The sequence below is a fragment of the Leucoraja erinacea genome, chromosome 3, assembly GCF_028641065.1.
Source record: "Leucoraja erinacea ecotype New England chromosome 3, Leri_hhj_1, whole genome shotgun sequence".
NCBI lineage: Eukaryota > Metazoa > Chordata > Chondrichthyes > Rajiformes > Rajidae > Leucoraja > Leucoraja erinaceus.
In genome coordinates this window covers 88,660,442-88,678,786 of record NC_073379.1, presented here as the reverse complement: position 1 = coordinate 88,678,786, position 18,345 = coordinate 88,660,442, and the positions used below count along the sequence as shown (strand labels likewise).

The window sequence follows — 18,345 nt, the reverse complement described above, 5'->3', positions numbered from 1 at the left end:
AATGTATGTCACAAAACACTGCCTTTTTGCCAAGTCATGCTGATTAACTGGGTCTTCTGCCTTCCTCAGTCAGCATCACATTGCCGACTTTTGTTACATTGAACCCCTCTATTTCATCGGCACATGCAATTCTAAGCGATAGGAAAACCTTCAGCTTGAGTTTCCACAGCAAAAGCAAATCTCATTGGAGCCACACTAAAAAGAGCAGCCGCCTTGGAAATTGTCGCCCATTTTATTGCTCATTTGATAATAGACGGATGCTAATTTTGCAAAGAATACCACGGAGCAGCATTTAAAAATGTAATTTAAAAACATAATAATTTCAATAACAACGACGCCTGCATTTATTTAAAACGGTAACTTGCAGAAGATGGCCTATTTTAAATAGAAAGCAGTTTTATCACCGTTCTTACTCATCATCATCGAGTACTTAATTTGAAATACTGAATAATTACTTGTTAAAAAATCTATAGCCATATGAATATAGAGTGCCCTCCATAATGTTTGGGACAATGACCCATCATTTATTTATTGGCCTCTGTACTCCACAATTTGAGATTTGTAATAGAAAAGATCTCATGTGGCTAAAGTCCACATTGTCAGGTTTTAATAAAGACCATATTTGTACATTTTAATTTCACCATGTAGAAATTACAGCAGTGTTTATACATAGTCCCCCCATTTCAGGGCACCATAATGTTTAGGACACAGCAATGTCATGGAAATGAAAGCAGTCATGTTTAGTATTTTGTTGCATATCCTTTGCATGCAATGACTGCTTGATGTCTGCGATTCTTGGACCTTACCAGTTGCTGGGTGTCTTCTCTGGTGATGCTCTTCCAGACCTGTATTGCAGCCATCTTTAGCTTATGCTTGTTTTGGGGGCTAGTCCCCTTCAGTTTTCTCTTCAGCATATAAAAGGCATGTTCATTTGGGTTCAGATCAGGTGATTGACTGGGCCACTCACAAATTTACCATTTTTTAGCTTTGAAAAACACCTTTGTTGCGTTAGCAGTATGTTTGGGATCATTGTCTTACTGTAGAATGAACTGCCGGTCAATGTTTAGAGGCATTTGTTTGAACTTGAGCAGATAGGATGTGTCTATACACTTCAGAATGCATTATGCTACTACCATCAGCAGTTGTATAATCAACATAGATAAGGGTGAGCCAGTACCTTCAGCAGCCATACATGCCCAGGCCATAACACCCCCACCACCGTGTTTCACAGATGAGGTGGTATGCTTTGGATCTTGGGCAGTTCCTTCTCTCCCCCATACTTTGCTCTTGCCATCACTCTGATATAAGTTAATCTTCATCTCATCTATCCACAAAACCTTTTTCCAGAACTGTGGTTGCTCTTTTAAGTACTTCTTGGCAAACTGTAACCTGCCCATCCTATTTTTGCGGCTAACTAGTGGTTTTCATCTTGCAGTGTAGCCTCTGTATTTCTGTTCATGAAGTCTTCTGCGGGCAGTGGTCATTGATAAATCAACACCTGACTCCTGAAGAATGTTTCTGCTCTGTTGTACAGGTGTTTGGGGATTATTATAGAAAGAATTCTTCTGTCATCAGCTGTGGAGGTCTTCCTTGGCCTGCCAGTCCCTTTGCGATTAGTAAGCTCACCAATGATTTATTTCTTAATGATGTTCCAAACAGTTGATTTTGGTAAGCCTAAGGTTTGGCTGATGTTTCTAACAGTTGTATTCTTGTTTCTCAGTCTCATAATGGCTTCTTTGACTTTCATTGGCACAACTTTGGTCCTCATGTTAATAAACAGCAATAAAAGTTTCCAAAGGGGCTGGAAAGACTGGAGGAAAGACTAGGTGCTGAGAGCCCTCTTATACATGCATTAAGGAGGCAATTAAACACACCTGAGCAATTACAAAGACCTGTGAAGCCATATGTCCCAAACATTATGGTGCCCTGAAAGTCAAAAGTCAAAGTCAAAGTCAAAGTAGCCTTTATTGTCATTTAGACCTTTCGGTCTGAACGAAATTTTGTTGCCTTGCAGCCATACATATAATAAAAATGACAAACACAATAAACACAAATTTAACATCCATCACAGTGAGTTCACCAGGCACCTCCTCACTGTGATGGAAGGCAAAAATCTTAAAGTCCTTGTCTCTTCCCACCTTGTTCTCCCCCTGCTCCGAGGCAATCCACGCTTCGGATGTTGTGACACCGCCGGGTGATGGTAAGTAAGTCCCGCGGCTGAATCCAAGCGCAGCGAACCGGCTGGTTGAAACTCCGCGGCCCGGGGTGGTTGAAGCTGCCGGCCTCCAGTCCAGCGGACAAAGCTGTTGTCGCGGGAGCTCCGGTAAAAAACAGGTCACCAACCTGTGACCTGTGAGCTCCCGACGTGGTCGTCCACCGGGCCAGTGGCCAATCCTCCGAGATCGGGTCGCCGCTGCTGCCGGAACGCCACAGCTCCAATGTCGGGTCGCCACCGCCGTTGCGCCACAGTTCCGATGTCGGGTCGCCATTGCCGCTGGAACGCTACTGCTCCGATGTCGGGTCGCCGCTGCCGCCGGAACGCCACAGCTCCGATGTCGGGTCGCCGCTGCTGCTGCCGCTGGCGCCGGAACGCTATAGCTCCGATGTCGGGTCGCCGCTGCCGCTGGAACGCTGCCCCAGCTCCGAGGCTGTCAGCTCCGCTATTCGGCCTCGTCGCAGACGGAGACGGACACGGGGGATACGACAAGAGAAGTCGCATCCCCCCGAAGGAAGAGACCAAACACGTTTCTCCCACCCACCCACACACATACACAACATAATAAAATAAAACCAAAGATTAACTAAAACAGGACAAAAGAACAAACAAAAAAAGAAAAAACAAACGGACTGCAGGCGAGCCGCAGCTGCTAAGGCGGTGCTGCCATCTTGGATATATGGGGGGACTGTGTATAAGCACAGCTGTAATTTCTGCATGGTGAAACCAAAATGTAAATAAATGGCCTTTTATAAAATCTGACAATGTGCACATTAACCACGTGTGAATTTTTCTATAACAAATCCCAAATTGTAGAGTACAGAGGCAAATATATAAACGATGGGTCTTTGTCCCAAACATTATGGAGGGCGCTGTAAAAGTCAGATTTTTTTGCAAATTGAAAAGAAATTAACAACAAAATCTTTTGAATAATGCCCATTCGAGACCATGGCTCTTTCAAGCCCTGCAAACAAGCACAATTTATGGAAATTCATACTAACTCCCACCAGATCAATGTTTTCTAAGCTGGCACAAAAGGTTGCAAAAAGTCAATACGCTCTAGAAAGTAATTTGTGACTTAAAATCGAGCAGTCTTTCACACTGGTAAAACAGATTTATCAGAAAAATGCAAACAATCTTGTTGGATGCGGGATCTGAACATTTGATTCTCCAGATACTTGTAGTAGCAGATCAGTTTTATAAAGAATGGAATTTCTAACCCCTACTTACAAACACTAATGATTTCAGAAAATTGTCGAGGAGGGAACCAAGCACAAGGTCTCCCTTGACAGGGTTTGCCTTTTCTTTAGGTTAGGTCTGAATCAGAGTACAATGAAGGAAGGTCTAAGAAAATGAAGTCAGTTGGCCACCAGACCCATCTTGGATTTTATTATGCATTGAAAGAATGACTGCCAATGTAAAACATGATTTAATATCAACCATCTTTACATGAAACAGATTTTCACTTATTTTCCATGTCAACCTTTTGACAATGTTAATATCACTGGCAGCAGATATGGAAGCATTAGGTCTTATTTCACTCACTTTTACAGAGCTTGTTTAAATTTCCTATTTCCTCAATTTTTGACAATGATATTGCAAAAATATAAAGTCAGTACTGGATTGCAGCTTTACTATAACCAACAGTCATAGTCAAAATTTTCACATCAGTAATCTTCCAAATTGCCAATTTTAAAATGTATTTATATTTACAGCAGCAATAAGTCACAGATATACAAGTTTGGGCTATTCCTGTAACAAATCATTAACTTATATGATTTCATTTCAGTTCAGAAAACTAAGTGAGGAAAGCAATCAGTCTCAGTTCTACACTTGAATCAATTATGTTAATCAGAGATCACTGAATAACAAAAAAGTAATTAATTGTCTGAATCCCTATTGGGAGAAATGCAAATCTTTACTCAAAGAATTTCAGAAATCTTTGATAGCAATTGATGCCTGGATTTGGTCGGATGCACGTGAGAACAAATTCAATCTGTGAATTAAAATACTTTTGTTATCAGAATATATCCAAAAAAGCCAATACAAATATTTTAAAATGCCCTATTTTTTCTGTTCCTTTCCAAATTCATGCAATTGGTGCAAATAAGACTCAGGAAGTGGGATCTTAGAGAAGGCTGGTGTGATGCTTAAACAATTAATTTACAATTAATCCATTTCCAATACAATCAAGCAAAACTCAATTACAATAGATCGAGCAAAGGGGAAGATATAGTGCAATGCTAATACCCAGCATTGTAGCACACAAGTTCCTGAGGAAAAAGTCCAATTTCCACAATGGGGTAGGGATGAACCCTCCAGTACCATAGCTTATCAGAAGCCTGAGAGAGGGGAAGAAGCTGTTTCTTACTTTGGTGTGTTGCATGCCCGGTTAGATCTCAACACCCGGCTTGACATCTAACTATTCCTTTGGTTTATGCTTCGTTCGAAAGAAGAAGAGTTTGGTGGTGCTTGCTTTCAAGCTTCTGTATCTTCTGCCTGAGGGATGAGCGCGGTGGGACATGTCATTGATTATGTTTGCTGCGTTTCTGAGGCGGCGTGAAGTGTAGATGGAATCAATGGTCAGGAGTCTGGATTGTGAGATGAACTGAGCTACATCCACAACTCTCTGCCATTTCTTGTCATTAGAGTTCACAGCATAATCCGATACATTTCTATTTTTAATGCTCCAATGATGACAAGATCGGTGACTCTGTATTTTTTTGGAAAGCAGTGAAATTGAAGCCTGCTTTGCTGTACAACACAATGATGGCTCATCCTTAAGCTTGAATCCTTAATTTCACCCCATATCCTTTGATGCATAAAGCCTTCTGAAATATTTTCAATGACTTGCTCTCCCCAAGTTTCACCTCATTTGAGTTATATGATCAAATGGGGCTATGCAGATGCAGCAGACACAGAATGTGAATGTGGAACATCTGTACAATCCATGCCACACATACTAAGATGCCCACTTCTTGGTGAATAATGCTGCCTGGAAGAAGGCCGTCCACTATGCAAGAGCCTGGCCGAACATTTGAAACATAGATGATGGACACAAAAGAAGAAGACCTCATCTGAGTCCTAAATATCTAACCCCGACACAAAGACTCCAGGTCTTAAATCCTACAGCCAGAAAGACCATCCTCCTTGTATCAGCATGTTGAGCCCTACCAGAATCTTGTAATTTTCAATAAGATCTGGTATCATTCTTCAATATTCTAGTGTACTTCAGCCTAGTTGAACTAATCTCCCCGCATGCAGTCCCAACATTCGAGACTGTGAACCTTTGTTGCACTCCTTTTATGGCAAGTGTATCTGTTCTTAAATAAAGAGACCAAAACTTTTGATGTGGCCTCAGAGGTCCTGAATAATAGAAGTAGGTTATCCTCAATGCTGTACTCAAAAGCTCTTGCTATAAAGGCTAATGTACTATTTGCTTTCTTCACTGTATGCTGCGAATTTTGATTTGAGATAAATTGATGACATTAGCCTTAACAATACCAAACGACTTGCCATCCTACTCAGAGCATCCTCATTATCTGTGAGAAAACAGTTGGATTTCCACAGTATAGATATTCACATTATGCTGCATTGGCCATGTATTTGTTCACTTCATCAACATGTCTAATTTACCTTGAAGCTTCTTTGCCTTCTTCTCATGGCTCACAATTTCATCCAATTGCATTTGTTGACAAACGTCAAATTATTACACCTGATTATGATGATATTTCACTATGAAGGGAATGGCTGATGCTCAACTCCTAATCCCTGCAATATACTAGTAATCTTAAGGGCTTGTCCCACTTAGGCGATTTTTCAGCGGACATCCGGCGCCTGTCAAGTTCGCGGCACTCGCCTGAAAAACCTGGAACTGGAATGGCGACTGTCAGAGTGGAACACACACATGCAAACACATCGCAAAGGCAGGGGCCAGGGAAAGCCAGTTGAAGTGTTGAGCCACAGGGAGATCAGGTTGGTTAATGTGGACCGAGCAGAGGTGTTCGGCAAAACGATCGCCAAGCCTACGCTTGGTCTCTCCGATGTAGATCAGCTGACATCAAGAGCAGCGGATGCAATAGATGAGGTTGGAGGAGGTGCAGATAAGCCTCTGTCGCACCTGGAACGACTGCTTGGGTCCTTGAATGGAGTCGGGGGGGGGGGGGGGGGGAGACTCCATTCAAGGGACCCGACCCTAAATGTCGCCTAGCCATTCCCTCCATAGATAGGCACAAAATGCTGGAGTAACTCAGCGGGTCAGGCAGCATCTCTGGAGAGAAAGAATAGCTGATATTTTGGGTCGAGACCCTTCTTCGGACCCTGCATAGATCCAGCCTGACCTGCTGAGTTCTCCAGCACTTTATGTTTTGCTCTTAAAATAAATCCGTTATCAAGAAACAAAATGATAGATCACTCGGGAAGTGTAGGTTTTGCTGTACACTTCATACTGTAGAACACATCATAATACACCTTAAGTGAATTAATGGAGTTAGATTATTTCTTTAAATCTGTTGTCTAGAATTAATTGATACCCGCCCTATGTACCTTATATCGGATTTAAATCGAAATTCCGATTTTTTTTGTTTACCTATTTGTCAATTTTTTGTGTCCGATTATTTGGCGGACAATCAACCACTTTCTCCAAGGGGCGTTGTGACCAATCACCGACCAGCTTCCCTTAAAATTCCCATTTAATCAACAAATTGGTCTCCTCCTATCCAATCAGCTACTGTCTCCAAGGGCATTGTGTCCATATAGCAATTACAGCACGGAAACAGGCCACCTCAGACCTACAGGTCCGTGCCGAACAATACGTGTCCACTCACATAATGCGCTGGTCACTTGGTGGCCAATCAGACACAGTCTCCAAGGGGCGTTGTGACCAATCACCGACCAGCTTCCCTTAAAATTCCCATTTAATCAACAAATTGGTCTCCTCCCATCCAATCAGCTGCTGTCTGCAAGGGCATTGTGTCCAATCACATAATGCACTGGTCACTCGCCGGCCAATCAGACACAGTCTCCGAAGGGCATTGTGACCAATCACTGACCTGCTTCCCTCACCGAAGCAGATGATGGCTAGAGCCAACACAGAAAGAGAAAGAGAGACGAAAGAAAGCAGCTATGACATATAATACACAATAAACTGTATTACAAATACACAATAATCAAGTTATACATTCTTGTACTCTTACAAGACCGCACATAAAATAATCCCCCCCCCCCCCTTCCCAACCTCAGTCTCACGGACCCCTAGTTCCTAAAACCCATTTCCATCACTGCCTAGGGACACTGGTTATGGGAGTCACTGTCACCTTGACTTTCATGTTAATTGTGCATTCATTCTTGATCAGATTTAACAGATCAAGTAGGTTCCATTAAAGCCTGGATTTGAGTCATGAAGCAACATGGCATATTGAATTCATAAGCTCTGCCCTGTATATTGAATGCATAAGCTCTGCCCTGTATATAAGACACATACATATTTTCTGCTTCACAACCACATCAACACAAAGCAAATCCTTGTAGTATAAATCCAAAGTGCTTGACAGAGAGGTCAGCCAGCTCCTTGAAGAGAAAGCTCAAGGCAATCAAAATAGAATTGTTATCTCAGAGATCATATGGACAAAATGTAGGCTGCCTTATTACATAGACATGCTGGAATGAGAATACAAATATCCTATGCCTCGTTACTCCATCCAGAGATACAGATCTTAAATGCTTTTAAAAAGAAAGGATTTAAATTATTTATTATTTTGAGAGCAATTGTTACAATTTGTTGCATTTTATTGCAGCCCATGTTGAAGTATATAGTCCTCCAACAATCAACTACTGAACCACAGACTAACTTATAAGATGCTAGAAGTAGCATTTCATTCAAGGATTTTATTATTTTTAAACAGATTTACTTGATGTGGACATAACCACACAGCAGTTTAAAAATCTGGGCTGACAGATGGCACAATAACTTGGTGAGTGCTGCAGAATATTAAACAACTAATTCATTTCAAGCAGGCCCTCTCCCTTCTAGACAGTGCACCTTTTTCATAACCAACAGTAAAAATAAAATTTCTCTCAGTGAGAAATGAAGTGTTGACATTTGCAGACACATGAATAAATCTAATGCGACCAATGAAATGGGCCCAGCATTAACAGAGACTTTGGTTTTTTTATCTTCCAGGTGGAGGCAACAAAGAACTTGTCGCATTTAACTTTTCATACTTCATTTGTCAAATAAGATAGTACAGCAGGCAAATGGATGCTTTTATAAAATATCTGGCCAACAAGGTCAACACCGAGAGATTTTTGCAGCAGAATCCACTGTAGTCTAGGTTCAGAGAATTCTAAAATTGTTCATATTCTCCAAATGGACACGTTTAAATAAAACCTCATGATTTTTTAATGTTGCAGCATACCTTAAATTATTAATAGGAAGAGTAAAAGCACTGCTAGAATATTTAGTCAAAGAGTGGGATATGGGATGAAGACATGGGTCAAGGAGGAGAAGAGAGAAATTAATTGCCTGTATTTATTAAATTATTTAGTTTCTGGATGTATCAAATTAATAATTTCTTCCCAATTTTTGCACTGAGGCAGCTATGAAAGAAGCACAAAAATAAGCAAGTAGTCACTGTAGGGGATCTCAGAATAATTCAAGTCTGAACTTAAACATTTACACATTGTAATCATGAGGATGATTCTGAATTTTTTTTTGCAGTTCCACGAAGGTTAATACAGAAGGGATTTTGTTTTCTTAATCACAATACCAACAGTTTGATACTTCATGGATGGGTTTTAGAAATGTTTAAATTGGAACCGCATGGTGCTCCCAAAATTAACCGCATTGTAAATAAGCTTCTGATTTGTACCACTGGGAAAAGGGTTAGAGATGAACCCAGCTTGATGCCTGATCTTCAAACTAAGACTTGAATTCTCAAAGGAAACACAAAGACCCATATGTCTGATAGTTTCAACAAGATTTACTTAAGCCAACATTTCAGAAAGAAAAAAAATATTAAGCATAAATGAGCAGCAGTTCCAACCTGTCAACTTGTTAAGCCTTATGAAGCAGAAAATGCTTATTCAGGAAAAGACAACTGGCACTACTTTAAATTATATCCAATTTTTCAATTCAAGTAACTTAATTCTTTGATGTCATCTTGAAAAATTTTGGGATTTCATTCCAAGTTAATTAGAGAAAAGTGAAAGCTATGCAAAATTTAAAACATATTTAATCATCCCAATTATGTTTAAAGACTGCTCTTTCAAATAGTTTTTGAAGAAAACCTCAGATAAGAAATACAATAAATCCTAAATGAAGCTGTTAAAGAATCTGTCAATTCTTATTTTGTTTCCCTGATTGTATAAACGATTGAATGTCAACTCACTGTTACCTTTAAATAAAAGAAAACTGGTAGGAAGGTGTTACAAATAACTTAACATTTGCTCCTGAAAAATACTTTGGTGCATTTACTTTATTCTCTTGAAACCACACAGAAATGTTGTGCAGATGTTCTTAAACTGACCCAGCATTCAATTTACAGCAGACTTGTTTCTGAACAATAAGAATAAGGCATAAGAAAAAAGCATGGTGAAAACAAAACCAAAGGATATTAAATAATAAATTGATCAAGTTCAAAACAGACAACATTTTAAAAAGCAGCAATAACAAGAGAAGAATGTTTAATTAATTTGGTCAAAAAATCTTCTAGGGGATCAAGTGATCTATTTTGAGGATTGTATCCATATCCTTGCAGAATCACTTTGGGGTAGAAGTGGGAGTGGGATCATTTACCAGCATTCGTTCCAAAATGACCTGTACATTTGTTTCTGCGGTCTGGCTAAAAATATTTGCATTACATCAATTAGAACACAGAACAGCACAGGAACGGGACCTTCAGCATACCAAGTCTACCTCATCCAGGCTGCCAATCTAACCAAACCCATCTGCCTGAACATGGACAACATCTCTCTATTCCAAATCTGTTCATGAACCCATCTAATAAACTCTTAATTATTGCTATTGTATCTGCTTCTACCACCTCCCCTGATAAAACATCCCATGCACCTGAGATTCACATTGTAAAAAATGCTTTGCACATCTCCTTTAAATCCCACCCCGCTCCCTCACCTTAAACTTCCACCTTCTAGTATCTGACATTTCTAACCTGGGAAAGAAGACTCTTACTGTTGACCCTATCTGTGTCTCTCACAATTTTACTCAATTTAATCAGGTTGCCCCGAAACCTCCAACACCCCGGAAAAACAATCCAAGTTTGTCCAACCTCTCCATAAAGCTACTGCACTCCAATCTAGGCATCATCTTGGTGATCCTCTTCAGCAGCCTCGCCAATGATTCCACATTCTTCTAATAGTGTTTCAACCAGAACTGCAGACAGTGCTCAAATGTGATCTAACCAAAACTTAATGTAGCTGCAAAATGACTTCTCAACTTTTATATTCAAGACTTACAACTACAAAGAACATAAATTTGCTTTAAAAACCCGTGTACATCTGGACATTTTCCAAACATGCATTATCAGCACTCAGCTTCCATATTGCACTTTTCTCTTTATTTTCTACAAATATTGATATAAATGTTTTGTAAAATAATTTGCAAAAACATTAAGAGGACAAACATCAATCTTTAGTCAAGCAAAATTCATATTATACAAAAAGGCTTTGTGTGCATGTGTTTGCTATCAAGAAAGAGATACATTCCATTTCTCTGAAGTGACTGCAGTATTGAGTTTGGTTTTGATTATGATTTAACTGAAAGCATTCTATTCAGTTTCTGAATAGAATTCAGCTTCTGTCCATGAGGGAGTGTGTGGGAGAAATTTGGATGTAAAGAGTGAAAGCTTCCTTTGCTAGTCTAAGTCAAACCAAGCTTCATTTCATTGCTGCCAGTGAATTGTGGGGGTCTTTCTCTTGCTCACCAGTCAGGGTTGGATAGCGGCCAACTATTATGCAGAATCAGTGGGCTTCAGAGCGATTCAAGACATGGCTTCATGCATGCCAGCAGCGGACTGGGATTTTTTTTTATAGGTCTGAGAGGTTGATTTCCTCCGAGTTCCCAGAAAGCAAATGTGAAAATCTCTATTTTTTTTAATGACCTCCAGCAATCTCCTTAAGGACTGGTAATTTGACCATTTAAAACCCAGTGCAAAGAGAAGGAAAGGACTGCAAATGCTGGTTTCTACCTAAGATACGCACAAAGTGCTGGAGTAACTCAGTGGGTCAGGCAACATCTCAAAAGCGATGCTGCCTGACCCACTGAGTTACTCCAGCACTTTGTGTCTATCTCCACTGTTATGAGCTATGTGTATGGTGCAAGGCTCATCCATTTCCAGTATACCTGAATTTCAAATTAATGGTCTCACAAATGGCATAGGATCAAAATGGATATATTTAACATTTCCAAATCCTATTTCAGGTGGGTGGCCTCAATGACAAATAGTCCTTGGTACAGCCAAATGATTTCAGGGCATTTTCAGGCCAAGTTAAACTCAACATGAACACCAATTACATTTTATTTTTCTTCTTGTGTGTTATTGAAAAGTGTTTTAATGCAAAATGAAAGATACATTTAAGCAGCTGAATGTCCAGCTTGGAGCTGGCTAACATCGCAAAAAGGCAAATGTAATGGTTGCAGAGATTGCTGAGAAATTTACATAGGAATGCTGCTAAACCGAAGATCCCATTACCAAGGGTCCCAATGTGAAATGTCACCAATCCATTCCCTCTACAAGTGCGACCTGACCTGCTGAGTTACTCCAGCACATTGTGTTTTGCTCAGAAGTCCAGCATCAACAATTCCTTGTGTCTCCATAGAATTATCTGGCCTGTTCCCATCATAAGTTCACAAGTCATAGGAGTAGAATTAGTCCATTCAGCCCATTGAGTCCACTCCGTCATTCAATCATGGCTGATCTCTGCCTCCTAATCCCAGTTTTCTGCCTTCTCCCCATAACCCCTGACACCCGTTCTAATCAACAATTTGTCTGTCTCTGCCTTAAAAAATATCCACTGACTTGGCCTCCACAGCCCTCTGTGGCAATGAGTTGCACAGATTAACCACCTCCTGACTAAAGAAATTCCCCCTCACCTCCTTTCTAAAAGAGCATCCTTTAATTCTGAGGCTATGACCTCTGGTCCGAGACTCTCCCACTCTCCCATTCTTTCCACATCCACTCTATCTATGCCTTTTATTATTCTGTATATTCTCAGTTTCAATGAGGTCCCCCCTCAACCTTTTAAACTCCAGCGAGTAGAGGCCCAGTGCTGTCAAACGCTCATCATATGCTAACCCACTCATTCCTGGAATTCTATATTACTAAAACTCTGTTCTTGACCGGTTTTGGCTTTCTGTGCTGCGGTTTCCGAGAGAACGCCGCCACCTACGGCCGTCATTTTTGACCACCTTGCTCAGAGCCCCCCTCCGCCGCGTGTGTGCTGAGAATTTTTCCCGCCAATGAAAATTGACAGAGATATTAATGTTTTTACAACATTCCCCATTCTCTCTGCTGCCCCTGCTGGAGGGAGGGGGAACGACTATAAAACCAGGAAGTGGTGTGCCTCAATCAGTCTCTGCAAGTGGTGTGCCTCAATCTGTCTCTGCAAATGGTGTGCCTCAATCAGAGCTTTGAATGACACTGACAAATGTCTACAGCACTGTGAGTACCCTTAATTTGGTTTGAAAATGAAAATATGGTTAGAGGTAAAAAAGCACCGCCTGCAAATGGTTGTTTGGGTTTGGGTTGAAGTAAAAGGCACACTCTCTCTCCCCCCCCCCCCCCCCCCCCTCCTCCTCCTCCCCCCTCTCCTCTCCCCTCTCCTCTCCCCCCCCCTCCCCCCCCTCCTCCTCCCCCCTCCTCCCTCCCCCCCTCTCCTCTCCCCCCCTCTCCTCTCCTCCTCCCCTCCCCTCCCTCTCTCTCCCCCTCTTTTTCCTCCCATCCATCCCCTCCTCCACTGTCCCTCCCTTAAACCCCCCCTCCCCTCCACAAACCCTACCCCCTTCCCTCCACCCTCCCTGCTCCCCATCTCTCCCCCTCCCCTCATCTCACCCCCTTCTCAGCACACCCCTCTCTCTCCCCCTGTCCCCCCCTCTCTCTCTTCCTCTCTCTCCCTCCATCCCCTCCCCCACCCTTCCTCCCTCCCCTAAACCCCCTCCCCCCCACCACCCCCTACGCTCTTCCCTCCACCCTCCCCCCCCCCTCCCCCTCCCTGCTACCCATCTCTCCCCCTCACCCCTTTCTCAGCCCCCCCTCTCTCTCCCCCTCACTCTCTTTCCTCACTTGGTCTAGTAATTCTTGTAAACCTCCTCTGGGCCCTCTCCAGAGCCAGCACGTCATTCCTCAGATATGGGGCCCACATTTCCTCACAGTACTTCAAATACGGCCTGACCAGCGCCTTATAGAGCCTCAGCATCACATCTCATTCCTCACCCTCATTACTGACACACATGAGAAATTCACCACTGTAGTAACCTCCAAATTTACCCAACAGTTCTCGCAAGGTCAAGGCAATGTCACAGAAAGTATAAAGCAATGCCACATAAAGCATACCTCAACATGCTGTACATCTAACGTCTCTATAGTTGTGCTATCATTAAAAAAAAACCATTGCTGTTGGATCATAAGATATCCAAAGTCCAGTACTGTGCATCGTGCAACTAAACCATGACATTTTCCTCATAGTTACAAAATATCGGAGAGCAAGAATTTTCGTCTTGGATGCAATTAGCAATTAAAACGTACCAGACATCTCTTGATGTACTTAAGATAGAACTGTCATATCCATGAGAAGGTTAAAATATTTTAATCAGAATCTAATTTAGTGCCTCCAATAATGTTACAAAATACAGAATAATTTACTGTTTACATCATAAAATCAGCTTCTTACTAAATTAAAATGCATAACTTGCCTTCTTAATCCACCAAAAAGTTGTTTAATTTTAAGAGACTTTGTAAATCCCTTAAGCGTGTGAAATTAGCAGAAAATCGCACTGGTCTCACTTAATCTTAAATTACGGCCAATTTCCCAGCAAAGTGATTGATGTATTTGTGCTTTAATTATTAGTTTCACCAATTTTAATCGTAGAAAAAAGTAGAATAAAGCAATTGGATAGAAATTAATTTATGTTTACATATTTTATTAAGATATGAAAGATGTAGGTATGTTACAAAACTTACCTTCAGCGGCGCTGCAGTTCTGTCACTGGCCGTCCGCGCGACTTTGCCGCCTTTGAAGTGGGGGGGGGTGGGGGGGGGGGGGGGTTTAAAATGCGGTTTTCTACCATCTGTCCAGGGTATATTTTCTCGGGGAGCTAGGGAACGCTGAAGATGTGTTCCGTCTGCCGGTCTGTGAAATTGTTTTTTTTTTTTTTTTTTTTTTTAAATCGCTAGACCATTTCAGCGCTGGAGTAAACGAAAAAGCCGCATCTAATGCCGTGAACGCCAACAACGGGAACAGATTTCAGGTATGGGACAGCTGAAGGAAAGCCGTTTATTTTACATATAAACGTGCTTCTTAGGATGACCTTAATCCACATTTTATGTTGCGAAAAGGTGATTTAGGCTCCATATGAACCGGCAGTTCTGCCGATATGGGGTTTAAATTCACCGCAACGTTCCAAACGATCGCGTTCCACAAAATCCCACGCAACGATTTAAATGCCCATTAATTTACAGGAATTAAACACTAAATTCTTTCCATTTGGCCTATAAATTCATGACAATGAGATTTAAAACTCATGTTATATTGTGAACTCTTATGTGAATGTTATTTGGACACTTAGGCTATTTAAAAATGTTCATCTTTTCTTAAGAAATGGATAGATGTTTAGATCTAGTAATTGAATTTTGTAATTAGCTACAATTGGGTAACTAATTAATTATATGCTTTAATTTCAGGTCATCCAAGTAAGATTGTTTCATGAGGATATATCGCAGTGGAATAGACATACAAGATTGTTCCATATTTGTTTCAGAATGCTTCAATCTATAATAACTGAACATTTCATTGTTCTCTTAATTTTTAAGAATGTTATGGGCTTTTGACTGTCCTCGATCACAGCTTTTGTGTTGTCAATGGAAAAGCAATAGGGAACAAGATGCTAATTTCCGAGTATGAAAATGGCCATAACTTTTTTAAATTCTGAAGATATGAAAGTGAATTAGGTGTCAAATTAAACTTCTTTTTATGCTTTATCTGATGGGATAAATTGAAGACTTGATTTTCTAAATCTCAACATTTTGTAACATTGCTACAAGATATGGAAGGAACTCCCTGCCAGTGCTCAGATCAATTTCATTTCCCCCAAATGGTGTCTCCAAACTGTTCTACCCATCAACACTACTACCAACATACTTTAGGGGGAATTTACAGTGGCCATTTAACATTAATCAGCATGTCTTTAGGATGGGAGAGAACACTGGAGCACCTGAAAGAAACCCCCACTAGTACAAGAGAATATGCAAACTCCACACAGACAGCTATAGAGGTCAAGATTTAATCCACTACACTGGTACTGTGAGGCAGCAACCTCTTTTAGCTGCACCATTGTGCCACAAAAGATAGACACAAATTGCTGGAGTAACTCAGCGGGTCAAGGAGCATCTCGGGAAAAAGGGAATAGGTAATTGAACATCCACAGATATAATCATATTACCACAAAATTGCAACTGTTTTATCCCATGCCCCCCTTGTTGCTCAGGCAATTGCTAGGAAACCAATCGTACCAATGCACTTGTGGTGATGATAACCAAATCAGGAACAGTGCTAAGAAATTCTGATTACCATTTACAGATCTATCATAGAAATGAAGTTCCTGGAAGAGATCAGCCCATCGGTTCCATCAGAATTTCATTAATCTTTATGACTACTGCAAGTTGTATAACCAACGCAGTATGTTGCAAATGTTGTGAGCAGTAGCCCTGTTTGTATCAGTCTAAGAGGACCAAAAGCATTAGAATAAATGTTTTTTTGCCAGCTGCTGCAGCATGAAAACTGGATGAGAGAACTGAAAAGACATGAAGAATGTGAAAATTAGAAAGACAGGCAACCAACCATGTAAACAGTGCCTTTCTGTGGCCTCACGATACCCAAAATCCTGTTACAACCAATTTTAGGTGTTTCTGATGTGTCAGCTTCGTGCAAGAAAAAAATGAGTGACATGAACAAATTCAACATCAAGCTGCACGATCGCTTCAGATACCTATCCCATACATTTCTCTTGATTTTTCATGATTTCAACTTGAGCAGTTTTTGATGCCACTAGACAAAGTGGGACCCTCTGTTGGGTCCCTGTCACACGGGAGGCCTGGTCCCCCAACGCAACCCGTTCTCCAATGCAATATTCCACCACTCACCCGTTCCCCCAATTCAACCCGTCCCCCCAACACAATATTGCACCACTCATGCATAGCCCCCAACTGCGCAGGCACGGCTCATTTCCCCTCATCCCCCAGCACTTCCCACCCTCCCTTTCACCCGCCCTCATTTTTCCCCTTTCCTCCTCCCCTCCCCAATCCCTCCCTCACCTCTCCCCGCCCTACCCTCAGTCACTCCCTCCATCCATAACTCGTCTCACATCCCTACTCCCCTCCTATCCCTCTACCCCCCACTCCTCACCTCCCCCTAGCCTCCCCACTATCCCTCCCTGATCTCCCCAATTGCCCTCCTCTCCCTCTATTCCCTACTCCCTACCTTCCCCCATGCCTCCCCTCCTCTCCCTCTATTCCCCCTCCTCCCCACTCTCCTCACCTACCCCACTTTCCCCCTCTCCCTCCTTACCCCATCCTCTTCCTCAATCCCCCATCTCCCTCCTCACCTCCACAGGATCTTTCCCCCCTCCTCCTTCCCTCCCCCAATCCCTCCCTCCTTTTCTCTACCGCCAGTCACCCTCCCTCCATCAATCCATAAAAAGCAGCATCTGCAGTTCCTTCCTCCACAGGCCATTCATTGTTAGCTGTGGTTTTGATCCCATTGACTTGACGATTGGACCAGTTTGCATGGTGTGTGTGTGTGTATTAATCTAACTCCGCACAAACTGCTCGACCATCCTGCAACCCGACCCACCCTCCCTCTGCCCACTCCGCTCAGCTGCCGCTAGGCCTGTCCCCGTCCTGTTCGACCGCCCGCTGCTGCCACTCGGCCCGTCCTTGCCCTGCCCGCCCGCTGCTGCTGCTCGGCCCGTTCCCGCCCTGCCAACCTGCTCGGAACCGCCGCCGGGCCGGGCCGCGGGGGGTGATGGAGTCGGTGTTCGTCACGGTGGGCACCACGAGTTTCGATGAGCTGGTGGAGAACAGCGGCAGAGACGGACGGGTAGGGGGATGGGTAGACGGGACCGCCATTGCCGCAGAGGGCGGGCAGGGGAGAGGGGCGAGTGATGATGGAGAGAAGGACGGGACCAGGGCCTCCACTGAATCCCTCCCGTGGCCGCTGCTGGTGATGGGGAAGATGATAGACAAGTTACTGTGAGAAGAGGAGGGAGGAGTTTGTGAGTGAGGCGGGACAGGTTGCTGCCGGTGGGCAGGAAGGGGTGTCTCCATCCCGTCTGTGGCATTGACTGACGAGAGAAGAGACCAATGCCCAGATAACATTCCCGCAAATACCATCCTTCATCCGGGAAGGAGAGAAATGGAGGACTAACCCCTCGCCTCTCAACTCATGCCCACTGAATGCAGCCAGGGACTGGGAAATGCGTGTTGCCCTAGGCCAGAGGCTTTCGTTCCCAGTTGAAATCGCAGTTACTAACCTGCGACCAGACCTCGTTCTCTTGTCCAACTCCTGTCGGCGTGTTTTCATCATTGAGCTGACGGTCCCATGGGAGGAGGCTGTGCAGCAGAGGCAGAGGCAAACGAGAATGGTTGGAGTTTTAAGGTGTGTCCAGTGGAGGTGGGGTGCAGGGGCTTTGTAGCCAGTTCCACTGTAAGGCTCCTGAGGGAAGTAGGAGTCAAAGGGCAGGCACAAAGGAGGGCAATAAAATAACTTGCCAATGCCGCCGAACGGAGCAGTCACTGGCTGTGGCTGAAGAGGAAAGATGCTGTCTGGGCTGTCATGTGATCATCTAGAGGCTAACAATAAGACACACACCCAGGTCTGATCAACCTGCGGTGGGCCTGCCT

The 18,345-nt window shown here is 42.8% G+C and overlaps 1 protein-coding gene across 1 annotated transcript in view; it reads right to left on the bottom strand.

The window, feature by feature from the left end:
• The window catches only part of dtwd2 (DTW domain containing 2), a 166,482-nt gene that overhangs the window by 5,803 nt on the left and 142,334 nt on the right, over nt 1-18,345 (bottom strand).